Genomic DNA, 13389 nt, shown 5'->3' with positions numbered 1-13389 from the left:
GTTTATTTTATAAGTGGGCTGCGAGACTGCGGGGGCTTGGCGGGACCCGGATAGAAACTCTCCAGCTACAGAGCCATTTCTACAGCCCCTGCCACCAAACATTCTATAATAAATTACATGGGTCTAACTACCAGTTGTGACAAGCTAGCTAACCTCCCAACTTCTTCCCAGAGAAGAAGTCTCCTTATAGTTGGCCATTACACATATCTAAGTTTGGACAATGCATAACAATGGAAACAATGCACCATTCCCAAGTCCAGCACATAAAAGCTTCTCAGGCATCGTCCCATCACCTCTGTCACATCTGCCAGCTGAATGCATGTACAAAGCCTCAAGAGGAAACCAATCTGCAACCTGAACAACTATAGTGCAATGGAAAATTGGCTTGTCAACATAAAACTTGGGAGGGACATTCAGATTATACCACAGCCTTGAAATGGGTGTTTTCCATATTCATAGGTGACCTTCCACATGGCTGTGACAGAGCTTGTACAAGTGGATTGCTGACTTTCATTCTTTTGTCATGTGAAAACATTGTTTTGTTTCCCTTCTACCTTCTGACACAGAACGATACAGCAAGCAGGTTCTCACCTGATGCTTGCTAGTTGATCTTGGGCTTGCCAACTCCCAGAACTGTGAGAAAATAAATGTTGGGGTTTATTGTTGTTGTTGTTTTACAAATTACCTAGTTTCAAAAATTAAGAAATTACATAGTCTCAGGTTTTTCTGTTATAGCAACACACACAGACTTGGACAGGCTTTGTAGGTGTGATGTGTGAGTTTCTGTGAAACCTATGGAGACACTGGAGTTCATATCTAACAGTGGCTAACCTACCCTAAGTGAGTTCTACTATTTACAAAGGAACTGAAACAGATGCAAATTCAGGACACTGGAGATAATTCAGAAAGCTGAAGAATAGAGAGCTAAGGGGACTGAGGCACTAGACGAGACTGGGTAGGTCAGATGAAGGATAAAGCCTCACACAGTTTTAATAACTGAAAATTCCAACATCAAATCTCCAGAGAGTACAGCCAGCACATAATAGTCTCACTGTAGCCCCAGTAACTGTTTTCTCCTAAACTTCAGATTATATTGCTTAGCCAAATAAATGAAAGAGAGGGTCTCAAGGAATTTGACACATGTGCAGAGAGAACACTCAGAAAAAAAAGGAGGAGCAGATAGCAAAGATCTTTGGGGAAAGGATAAGTTCTTTAGCATGACGAAAAGGTGACCTCAGAGGAAACTTCTCTAGTGGTGTGAGGCAATGACTAAACTAAAAGATATGAAAGTATGCAATGGGGGTCCATTCTCATATTTATAGAAGGACCAGACATGAAGACTCTAAGTAGGCTTGCTTTGATCAGGCATTCTTATAGGTATACAGCTGGGAGAGCAGAGGAGGAAAAGGCTTAAAATAAGCTAGCATTGGTTGTTGGAAACCTGAGGAAATCAACATTTTTGTTTCTATGCTCTAGGAGGCATATAGGCAATGCTAAAGAACAGAAAGTTGGTTTTGAGCCAAGTAAAACCGTGTTGTTGGAAGCTCCTGTTTCTCATAAGTTCAGCGTAGATGCCCACAGTTCCGGCTTTTGATTACAATGGGTGGTGGTATCATCACTTGGCAAACTTTACTGTCTTCTTCTTATCTGTTCAAAAACAAGCAAAGTGTCAATGGGACTTTAACAACTAGGAGAAAACTAATAAATTGTAGAAAAACAACAGGCAAATAGAGAGGAAAGTATAAAGCACTTTTGCATCAGGTGAGGAAAGGGGCTGCCAAAGTAGAGGAAAATTCTATTTAAAGAGGTTATTTAGAAAATACAGAGGGTTGGGGATTTAGCTCAGTGGTAGAGTGCTTGCCTAGCAAGCCCAAGGCCCTGGGTTCGATCCTCAGAATTCGATCCTCAGCTAAAAAAAAAAAAGAAAAGAAAAGAAAATACAAGCTCTGCCCTTCCTGTTCCAAGAATTGTAGGCTTCCAAGATGGGTCCACAATGATATTTTTTATCTTATTTGACTCTAATAAAACTGTTACTGCCTTCTCTCTGTTATCACAGGCAACATCCTCCCTTATTAGTTCATTCACTGGCTTTCTTAATAGTACTATTGCACCACATTTGGAAAATCCCAGTGTATGGGCTGAACCAGCAAGTGAAGCCTTTATGTTTTGCGAAACTCTCACAAAAGGCCTTCCATTAAACAGTGTTCACTGGAAATTATACCATTCTTAAATAGCTCTTGAGGCGAAGGACATTAGAAGTCCTGGCGAAAGTGGCAGCCATCTCTAAGATGTCAAGGCAACCCTATCATTTTCCCTTCATGACAGTTTACTCCCACACCAGGAGAAGTTACATTTGGCAAGAGCCACTTCGAAGATTATTTTCTAGGGAAGTGTGACTGATTAGCTCAACCTGTATATCTCCTGTGGGGACCCAAAGCCTGGCCTATACTTAATGCCTCATAGTTGCCTTGTTTAAAAAATGGAATTGGTAGGTTGGGGAGAATTTTCAGTCAGTAAAGTGTTTATATCATGAGCATGAGGACCTGAATCCACATCCCCAGCACCCACAGTAAAATAATAATAATAATTTTAAAAGCTGGTCCAAGACTATAATCCAGCACTGGGAGTATGCATGTAGAATCAGGAGAATCCCTGGGACTTGCTAGTCAGCAAACCTAGCCACATGGGTATACTTTTGGTTGACATCTGGCCTTGACATGGACACATGTTCACATACATGAACACATACACATGTACACATGCATACATACGAAAAAGAAAAAAGTGTAATTAGGTGATGAATTTGGATAATTTACATGAAAGTTACTTATAGATGAATTTCATTCACTCCTTTTAAGGTTCCCATCTGTTTTGTTGTTGTTTGTTTGTTTGATTTTAGAATCTGAATACTTCATCTCTTATTCCACCTTAGCACTGTTCTCCTAGGCGACTAGTGTTACCTATCAAACAGTGCCATACACAATGGTTTTGCTGGTCTCAGTGACAATAGTAATAATTAGAACCCTGCTGCCAAAAGCAGCTTCTGGATTCTGTACATAAGTTCACTACCCCAGCCAGATGTTTGCAACTCAGTGTTCAAATTCAGTTACTCACCTGACACTGGTATTCACATTTGTAGATGCCAGCTGAAGCTTCTTAGCTGAACACATAAAAAATATTTCAAATTAAAAATTCATCCTAATTTTTCCCTCACCATCTCATTCCTTCTAACAATTCTTCAGTTTCCCAAAGGTTCTGGGAGCTTCCTATGGTTATTTCACTTTCTTTGCTCTATAGACAGATGTCATCTCTTCTTTAATGTGTGAGGAAACATATAGGGAGAGGTCTAGTAACTCCTATTAAAGTTATTACCACCTAACCCAGTACTCTGACAATTACCTCTCTGTTTGCTTGTCTATTGTCTTCTATACAGAAACTATATTCTGTGGTTCTTAATCATTTGTCTGAATTTACTGGGTCTTCTATCATGGAAATAGATATCTTCTTGGTTCTGCCTGTACCATCTCTGACCACCATGCATGTATACATGCAGAAGATGCTATCTATCCGAATTTTGCTTATATCCTCTTGGAATTTACTGTTCCTCAAGTAGCCCAGTTATTTTCAACTACAAGCACTGCTGTATGTCTACCTAGGACTTTCTCTAACACCTGGAGCCCCTTAGTCTTTAGATTTGTGCCTATTTCTAGACCCAGAAACAGCCCTCGATCAATAACAGGAACAAATTAAGGGATAACTCCTCAGGTCCCTGGACTTTGTGGTAGAATATAAAGCATATTCTATACTATCTTCTATTCTTCTGTAGATGATTTGAGCCTCAGTTGGTCATGGCAGTATCTTATTCTTGAATTCCCCTTCTAAAGGTTTTTTTTCTTTCTCATTCTGGCCTCCTATTTCATATCCATGCTTCCTGATCACCTTGCACATAAAATGATTGCACTCAGGTCTATGTCTCTGAGTCTGCTTCTACAGAAACCCAAACTAAGGCACCATGTGTGTTGTACCCTCCTTCCAATTTGACTTCAAGGTCAAGATTTGCAGTGTTTAATATGTTTTACTCAAAAACATTTTCCTGGCTTCAAACAAGTGCTTCCATTTTCACCACTTTAACTACTAACTTCTAGATCAATCCTAAAATTAACTGCCCCTAAGCCTTCCTACTCCATAGCCAGATGTTTCACATATCTCTTTTTTTTTTTCCCTGTACCTTTTTTGCTTATAAGGCTTCACATTTCCATTTGGTATTATGATCCCATAACTAATTGGAATTTATCTGTTAAATGAATTCTGTAGACAAAATGTTTCTAATTATTTTATGTCTACCATTTACAATAGTTATGAATGAATGCCTATATCTTCATCAGAACCCAGGATCATTTCAGATAAAAATAACAAATTATATGTTTAGTAGCTTCCTTCAGACTTTGTAAACTTTCACTTTGTAAACTTTTCACTTTGGAGAAATTTAATAATTTAGGCTGCCAATTTTCTAGCAATAACTGCATCTCAAAGAAGCATCTTCCTTCATGTTACATCATTTGCAAGTGGGACCCATTTTTATTAGCATGATTAGAAAAATATCAGCAAATGTTCCTAGATTTTAAGACTGCCCCTAAAACAAACCTCTTACTGTTTTTAAATTAATTTATTATGGACAATTTCATATATTTATACAATACATTTTGGTCACACTACCCCATCCCTCCATCACCTTCCCCACACCTACTACCAAGCCCCCCTCCCACTAATATAACTTTTTTTGGGTCTGGTTTTGATTTTGAAACCCAATGAGTTTAATCAGTGCCAAGTGGCATTCGTGTGCAGCTATGCACTGGAGCTGTGCCTATATTACTATAGACATTAACTCCCTGTTCCCCAGCAGCCATGTTCTGCCGATAGTTCTCCAGGGAGGTGCCAGACTCGGTGAATGCCTCCTCCAGCCATGCAGGCCCTGTGCAGACAACCACAGATGCAGTTATTTGATGAATGTACTGGCCATGGCATGCTTATTTCACAGCCCTCCTCTCCAACATCTGATTCTAGTAGCCTATCAATTATAATCTAGACCAGTGGTTCTCAACCTGTGGGTGATGACCTCTGTTGGCAAATGTCTGTCTCCAAAGATATTTACCTTATGATTCCTAACAGTAGCAAAATTACAATTATGGAGTGACCATGGAATAATTATATGGTTGAGGGTCACCACAACATGAGGAACTGTATTAAAGTTATGGTATTAGGAAGTTTGAGAACCATGGGTCTAGATACTTTCTTAAGAAAATAAATGTCGGGTTGGGGATTTAGCTCAGTGGTAGAGTGCTTGCTAGCAAGTGCAAGGCCCTGGGTTCGATCCTCAGCTCAAAAAAAAAAAGAAAAGAAAAGAAAAGAAATGTCTCTGCAGTCCCTAAGGCCAATTAGAGGAGAGCACATGGAGCTCTAACTGCATGAATCACCTCTTTCTGGAACACATGTATGATGGCTAACTTGGAATTAGCTAAAACCCAAGCAGCTGAGCACACCTGTGAGGGATCTTATTTTTGGATTATTGGAAGTGGAAGACCCACTCTAAATCTGGGTCATTTCAGGTCAGAAGACGCACCCTAATCTGGGTCATTCCTTCTGGTGGCAGCCCACATAAAAGGACATGGAAAAAGGAAGCGTGTGCTGCCTGCTTGCTCTCACTCTCACTGGCATTTTCATCTATCCTGAGCTGTTTCTTTGCTGCTGTTAGGACTTACTTCTTCAGAATTCCAGCATGGACTCAAAACTGAACACTGGAAGCTCTCTGGGACCTTCCTGGGACTTCAGCACTAGACTGGGACTACTGAGACATCCAGTCTCATGCATCCCGTCTCATGGACTGAATGACTACAGGTTCTTGGCCTCTTTCTGCAAGACTCAGCCATGTTGGACTACTCGGACCACAGCCTGTAAGCCTCTCTAATAAATCCTATATATACATTTCATTCTATCATTTCTTTTCCTTTAGAGAACTCTGACTAATATAAGAGCAGAGTTCAAATTTTTTTTATGTACTCACTCATAGGAGGATACTAGATGTAAAACAAAGGATGACTAGACTGCTACTCACAACTCCAGGGAGGCTACCTAGAAAACAGGACCCTAAGAAAGACACAGGGATCACCCAACGACAGAGAAATGGATGAGATCTACATGAGCAAACTGGACATGAGGGGGGTGGGCAAGGGGCAAGGGAAAGAGAGCTTAGGGGAGCGGGAGACGCCAGCTGGATCAAGAACAGAGAGGAAGAACAAGGAAAAAGAGACCATGATTAATGAAGACCCCATGGGAATAGGAAGAAGCAAAGTGCTAGAGAGGTCCCCAGAAATCCACAAAGATACCTCCACAATAGACTACTGGCAATGGTGGAGAGAAAGCCCAAACTGACCTAGTCTGGTGATCAGATAGCGAAACACCCTAACTGTCATGGTAGAACTCTCATCCAATGACTGATGGAAGCAGATGCAAAGAGCCACGGCCAGGCCCCAGGTGGAGCTCTGGGAGTCCAATAGGAGAGAAAGAGGTGGAATTGTGAGCAAGAATTGTTGAGACTATGATTGGAAAAAGCACAGAGACAAATAGCCAAACTAATGGAAGCACATGAAGTATGAACCAAAAGCTGTGGAGCCCCCAACTGGATCAGGCCCTCTGGATAAGTGAGACCATTGAATAGCTTGAACTGTTTGGGAGTCCCCCAGGCAATGGGACCCGGACCTGTCCTTAGTGCATGAGCTGGCTGTTTGGAACCTGGTTGCCTATGCAGGGACACTTTGCTCAGCCTGGGCGAAGGGAGGAGGGGACTGGACCTGCCTCTACCAGGCTGAGCTGAATCCCCAGGGGAGTCCTTGCCTTGGAGGAGATGGAAATGGGGGGGGGGGGTTTGAGGGGAGGGCAGGGGGAGTTGGAGGAGGGAGGACAGGGAATCCGTGGCTGATATGTAAAATTAAATTAAATTATAAAATAAATTTTAAAAAATAAATAAATAAAAATCAAATGTTTTTTTCCACCCCCAAGCTTAGACGCAATCCACACAGAGCTCCACAATATTGAGCAGAAAATAGAGTGGACTATAGTAGGGCAGTCTGGAATACAATGGAGTACAGTAGAATAGAGTAAACTGGAACATCATAGAATCAACCAAACTAAAGAAGAATAGTGTCAACTAGCCTAGAGTCCGCTAGAGCAGAGCAGAGGACTCAACATCTAGTAGAAAAGAAGTACTATTGACAACCCCTTTGGGCCTATCTAGAGTGCTCTAGCATTCATCTCAATAAACAGACGTTGATGAAAGGAATAGAAATAGACCCAAATTAGCTCAAGGAAATGGAGATCTCTCAGAACTCAATGGTAACAAGCACAAGAAATTAAACAACCTGTAGGTTGTTCTCAGAGGTCACAAGGGCCCTTACTCCATTTATTTGTATGTAAATGTCATGACCAATCCTACTTTTGAGACTAGCTGTCTCTGCCTTATGAGAAAGAGCCTTCCAGATACAGCTTACATGAGCTCCCAGTGTTCAACACTGGCCAGCGGGGGTCTCTATGTCCTGATTCAGATGTCCCAAGAGGCAATCAGATTGGCCAGTCCCTGGTCCTATGGCCCAGAAGCTAGTCCCATAGCACTAACATGAAAGCTAGGCACACCCATCAGCAGGCATTGAGGTTGAAGATAATGGGTGACTCTCAGATGGGTGACTTGCCTGAGCTGCTTCTAGCCACAATGTTGGAGAATCACTCCAAACAGTCAAGCCTTTGCTATCAATCACATGGCCAATGGAGGGGGGGTGGACCTTATTCTGTCTGTCAGTTTTCTTACTACTTCCAAGACGGTTGAATGAAATAAGCACTGTGCCACCAGTTAGAAAAACATGAGTTCTCAAAATAGGGTGTCCTCTACACACTTTTGGGAGTGTCTGTGAGGTACCCAATAATCAAGAACACCAATGTTGCCATCTTTTACATCTTGTGTTTATTTGTATGCGCATGTACCTGTGTATGTATGCATGTCTATGTATGTTAATAAGGCATCTGTGTGCCACAGCATGTCTGTGGAGGTTAGAGAATAACCTGGGGTGTTGCCTCTTACCATCCACCTCATTTGAGACAGGGTCTCTCTCTTTGCTGTTTGCTACCATGTAAGTAAGCCAGGCTAGCTGGCCTGCAGGCTTCTGGAGATTCTCCTGTCTCCACCTCTCATCTCCTCTCAGGAGTGCTAGGATTATAGTCATGAGCTACAGCATCTTAGCATTATGTGGTTCCAAGGATTAAAACTTAGATCTTCATATTTGTATGGCCAATAAGACATTACCCCAGTGATACATCCATGTTTCTATCACAAACATGATAGCTACACAATGTAAGCTTAAAAAAGGAACACCATAATAACCCAGAATAGGTTCTGCCACTAAATGATTTTTGAAACAAACTTCAGGAAAAAATGTTTTTCAGAATATTTCAGTTTTAGAATTATGGATAAAACATCAGAGGCCTGTAGCTGCTTTGACCTACTTATATCTTAAGGTTTCTTTCTATAAGGAAACAAAAGGATGCACCCCAGTAGTATGTGTTGTCTTGTACTCTATGCCATATATTAGGCTGAGCTCTGGTGAATAAGATATTAGTAAAATATAGCCCCTGCTACAGAGCATACTATGGTCTAGATTATATAGTAGGAAAAATTACTAAGTAGAGATGGTAACAAATACTATAATATAAATCTGCATGGGATGTTATGTTAGTAAACAAGGGAAGAACCCAAAGGAAGGGAACTTCAACTGGATGTACACTTCAACCAGTGTACACTGTCCCCTCAGAATTCACCATTCTCCCATATACCTTACATCTCAACTCTCTCGTGCAATGGCAGCTTCCTACTGTGAGTACCTCTATCTCAGCTTGTATATGAACCAGAAAACCCAGAAAAGTCACAGCAACAATCAGTAGGTATATAACCCATCTTCTTCATCCCATGGGCCAGACAACTCTGAGGTTAGTTGTACATAGTGCTGAAAGGTTTCAGCACACCTTAATCCAAGTTGTCCAAAGTGACAGCTTGCTTATCAATATACCCTCTATTGTCTCATTTTCTGATACCTCAACTAATACTTTCTGGGATCCCTTCCCTAAAAAACTAGTTATTTTAGGCCGTCAGGGTGGGGGGGGACTAGTTATATTCAAATCTTTGCATCAAAATACTATGATTATACACTACTGTGAAACAAATCACTCCACATCTAGAAGCTCAAAGCAACAGCCATTTAAATTCTTATGAGGGGCTGGCAAGATTGCTCAGTGGGTAAAGTCACCTGCCACTAACCCCGAGGATCTGAGTTCCATCCCCTGGCCCCACATGGTAAAAGAAGAAAACCAATTCTTGAAAGCTGTCCTCTAACTCTGGTAGCAGTCCACCCACAGAAACCACAGTTTCTGAAGGAATCTAGCCTATAAGGGCAACAAATGCTTTCATGAGCAAGAATAACTTTGAGCTAATGCCTGAGGATGAACGGTAATCATAAAGTAGGTAAAGAAGGCATATTTGAGGTAGAGATCACAGCATTAACCGAGAGCAGTCAAGAATCTACAGCGGTGAACCTCTTAGTCCTAGGGGAGAACTTACCATAATTATTTTGTTAAGTAAACATTACTTTCCTAAATAAACATAAAATTTCACCCAAAAGTGCTTCTTTTTACAGTGGACAACTGTTTGTAGAGAGTCACAACTACTCAATGTGCAAAAAATAAGTGAGTATGGAGTGCTCAGTCTTAAGTGAGACATCTATATCATGTACTCCCTCCTAAGACTCAGGAACATTGCAGAGGAGGTGGCAGAAAAAATTTAAAGGCCAGGGATTTGGAGAGAATGTTGTGAAACTGTGTCTTCTGGACATGACAGGGCCATTGCTCTGACAAACTCAAAGAAGCTGTGGTTGCCTCCACAAGATCAAGACAGTCAATATTCCATTTTGGATAGGGGGTTGGTTCACAAAGCCCCAGCCCTAGCTGAAGAGCTCGATGAAAATGGATAATTGCTAGGGAAAAGGGAGGAGATTTTCTTCAGGTCTGTAGACTCTGGTAGCTTCCTCATGCTCCAATGGATGTGTTTATACCCATGCACATATGGGTAGTACTAACTGGACTCTGTGAGTTACAAAGCGGGGGGTGAGGGGACTGGAGGCATGGTTTAGCAGTTAAGAGAACAGTTAAGGCTACACTTATAAAGGCCCTGGGTTCAATTCCCAGCACCCACATCATGGCTTCCAACCATCTATAACTGAAGTTCCAGGGAATCCAACACCCTTTTTTAGCCTTCATGGGTGCCAGGCATACACAGGGTACAGACATACATACATGTAGGCAAAACATTCACAAACAAAGAGGACAAAAAATTGGAAGGATAACATGGGAGATGTTTCTGGAGGAGTTGGAGGGGGTGGAAAAATGGACGTACTCAAAATAAATTGTATACATGAATGAAATTCTAAAAACACATTTAAATTTTATATTTACAATAAACAGAGAACAGAAATGCATGTCTGAATGTCATAAAAAGAGACAGAAGATGATGACAAAGAAGAGAGGGTCAAAGGAGCACTGAGAATATTTCATTCTGAAGTTAGTTGGTCATCCCTAAAAAATAGAGCCAGGCTTATATTCATATTAAGAAAATTACTACAAGGCTCTGCTGAGGGAAAATTGGAGCAAAATCTTGTCTGAAATTAAACAGTAAATACAAAAGCACATTTAAACTTTGAAGATAATTCACAATGAAATATTTTGAATCCTGGGGGTGTGGTAGTTTATAAAAATGTAACCCCTTGGCCTTGTTAGGGTAGGTGTGGTCTTATTGGAGGAAGTGTGTTACTGGGGGTGGGCTTTGAGGTTTCCAAGTACTCAAACCAGGCCCACTGGCATACCCTCTCTTCCTACTGCCTGTCTATCATTATGTAGAACTCTTGGCTGCTTCTCTAACACCATGTACCTCCTGTCATGATGATAATGGACTAAACCTCTGGACTGTAAGCCATCCCCAATTAAATATTTCCTTTATAAGAGTTGCTGTGGTTTGGAGTAGATGCAGACCCACAGCCAAACATTAGTTGTAGCTCAGAGAACCCCCAAGGAAGAGGGGGAGTGTAGCTAGAAGTTTCTCTGGTCCCACAGCTGCCTATAAAATAATCACTCAGAGGCTTAATATTAATTGCACATTATATGACCTATGACTCAGGCTTCCTGCTAGCTAGCTCTTACAACTTAACTCAACCCATAACTATTGATCTATCTATCACCATATGATCCATGGCTTTACTTGTGTCCCCATTACATGTTGCTCCTTGGGTGGTGGTTTGGTGTCTCTCCTTACTCTCCTTTCTCCTTTCACTCTCCCTCTTGGATTTTCCCACCTAACTCCATCCTGCCCTGCCATAGGCCAATGCAGCTTTATTTATCAACCAATCAGAGCAACATATATTCACAGCATACAGAAAGATGTCCCACAGCAGGGGAGGAAGGATTGTAGAAGCCAGAGGGGTCAGGACACCAGGAGAACATGGTCCATAGAATCAACTAAGAATGTTTCACAGGGACTCACAGATTGAAGCTGCAATCACAGAGTGTGCATGAGTCTGTGGTAGGCAATGAAGATAGTAACATTGCACATGGACAATAAAAATGAGCTGTTTCGGGGCTGGGCAGTGGTGGCGCATGCCTTTAATCCCAGCATTCGGAGGCAGAAGCAGGCAGATCTTTGTGAGTTCGAGATCAGCCTGGTCTGTGGAGCGAGATCCAGGAAAGGCACCAAAAACTACACAGAGAAACCCTGTCTCAAAAAACAAAAAATATAAATAAATAAATAAATAAATAAATAAATAAATAAATAAATAAATTTTAAAAAATGAACTGTTTCAGAACATAAGGCCCAAAATTGAAAAGCTTATAGGAGGAGAAAAGTGTCAATCTCTTGATAATCCTTGAGGTACTGAGTAGAAAACTGGATTATCCAGATAATGTGAGATGGACTCTTACTTAAACTTAAAAAACATGATCTTAGGGCATTTTATGACCCATTAAGAGTGCAGACATTTGAGTCACATGCTAATTTAAGCTTGCTGTGTGTACGTTTGAAATATATATTTTAAACACTTTTATATTATATATATTGCTTGCTCATGCTTTTACCTTATTTTTAATTGCTGAATATTCAACTACACTGATAGCCACAATCTATTTAATTGGTTCCTGTTTATTGGATATTTAGATTATCTTCATTTTCACTGAAATAAACCATACTGTGAATAACAGATAGATAGTGAAAGATAGATACATAGATAGATACATAGACAGATAGATAGATAGATAGATAGATAGATAGATAGATAGATAGATAGACAGATAAAAGTGGTGCTGTGGTCATGGTGTCTCTTTAAAGCAATAAAAATCCTAAAACATGAGATAAATTATCCCAAAAGTATGTATTTACACTATTGAAATTTCTTCACTCATCTCTCCTCTAGCTCATCCAGGAACCCCAGTGGCAGAAGGTAGTTCATTTATTCCATCAACATTTTACTCCATTCCTGCTATATGTCAGATATTGGGGTCATATTTGGGATGAACTGTGCATAGTGCCTTCCTTGGCAGAACTCATTATCTAGTTTCTGAAATTTGCAGCTTCTGGCACTACTCACAGTGTCCACCAAAAGCCTAATTACAGGATTTTTGTGACAGCCATTTCAAGGTTCTGATTACACTTCACCCACTGATGGAAACTCTGGGTAAAAGATGGCAAGAGTATACTTGACTCTGCTGAGTAGGACAAAATGGAGGTAGGGTTGAATGTAAGTCTATTGCACACCTACAAACACTTATTTGATTTGCACACTCACCCTGATAATGAAGTGCTATTATGCCAGGTATAAAGCACATACCTAGGAAGTAGCTAAGCTGAAGTAAAACCCAGTAGCATCTACTACCAAAGCGGGTTCTGGTAACTACTATAACTATTTTGAGATTCAGGCAAGGCTCTGGATCTCCATGGGGAAAGGCCAGACATGACTCTATAAAGGAAGAATAAATGACTAGAAAAACAGAAGTAAGAAAAATCTTGGAGCAATTAGCCCTAAGGAGGAGGCCTAGGGTCATGCATTGTCATAAACTACCTTTTACATAATGATAACAACAAAATCAAGTATGTACTATCACCTGTCATCCCACAAAATACCAAAATTCTTAAGATGACACATAACTTTGATGCCTATTACTTCTTCCTATAATTATCATTGTCCCTTGAATGTTAATTGCATACTAGATTATTAATCATTTCATAATAACTTATTACAAAATAGACATACA

This window comes from Onychomys torridus, chromosome X (genome assembly GCF_903995425.1).
Source record: "Onychomys torridus chromosome X, mOncTor1.1, whole genome shotgun sequence".
NCBI classification, from domain to species: Eukaryota; Metazoa; Chordata; class Mammalia; order Rodentia; family Cricetidae; genus Onychomys; species Onychomys torridus.
This window is presented reverse-complemented; position numbering follows the sequence as displayed.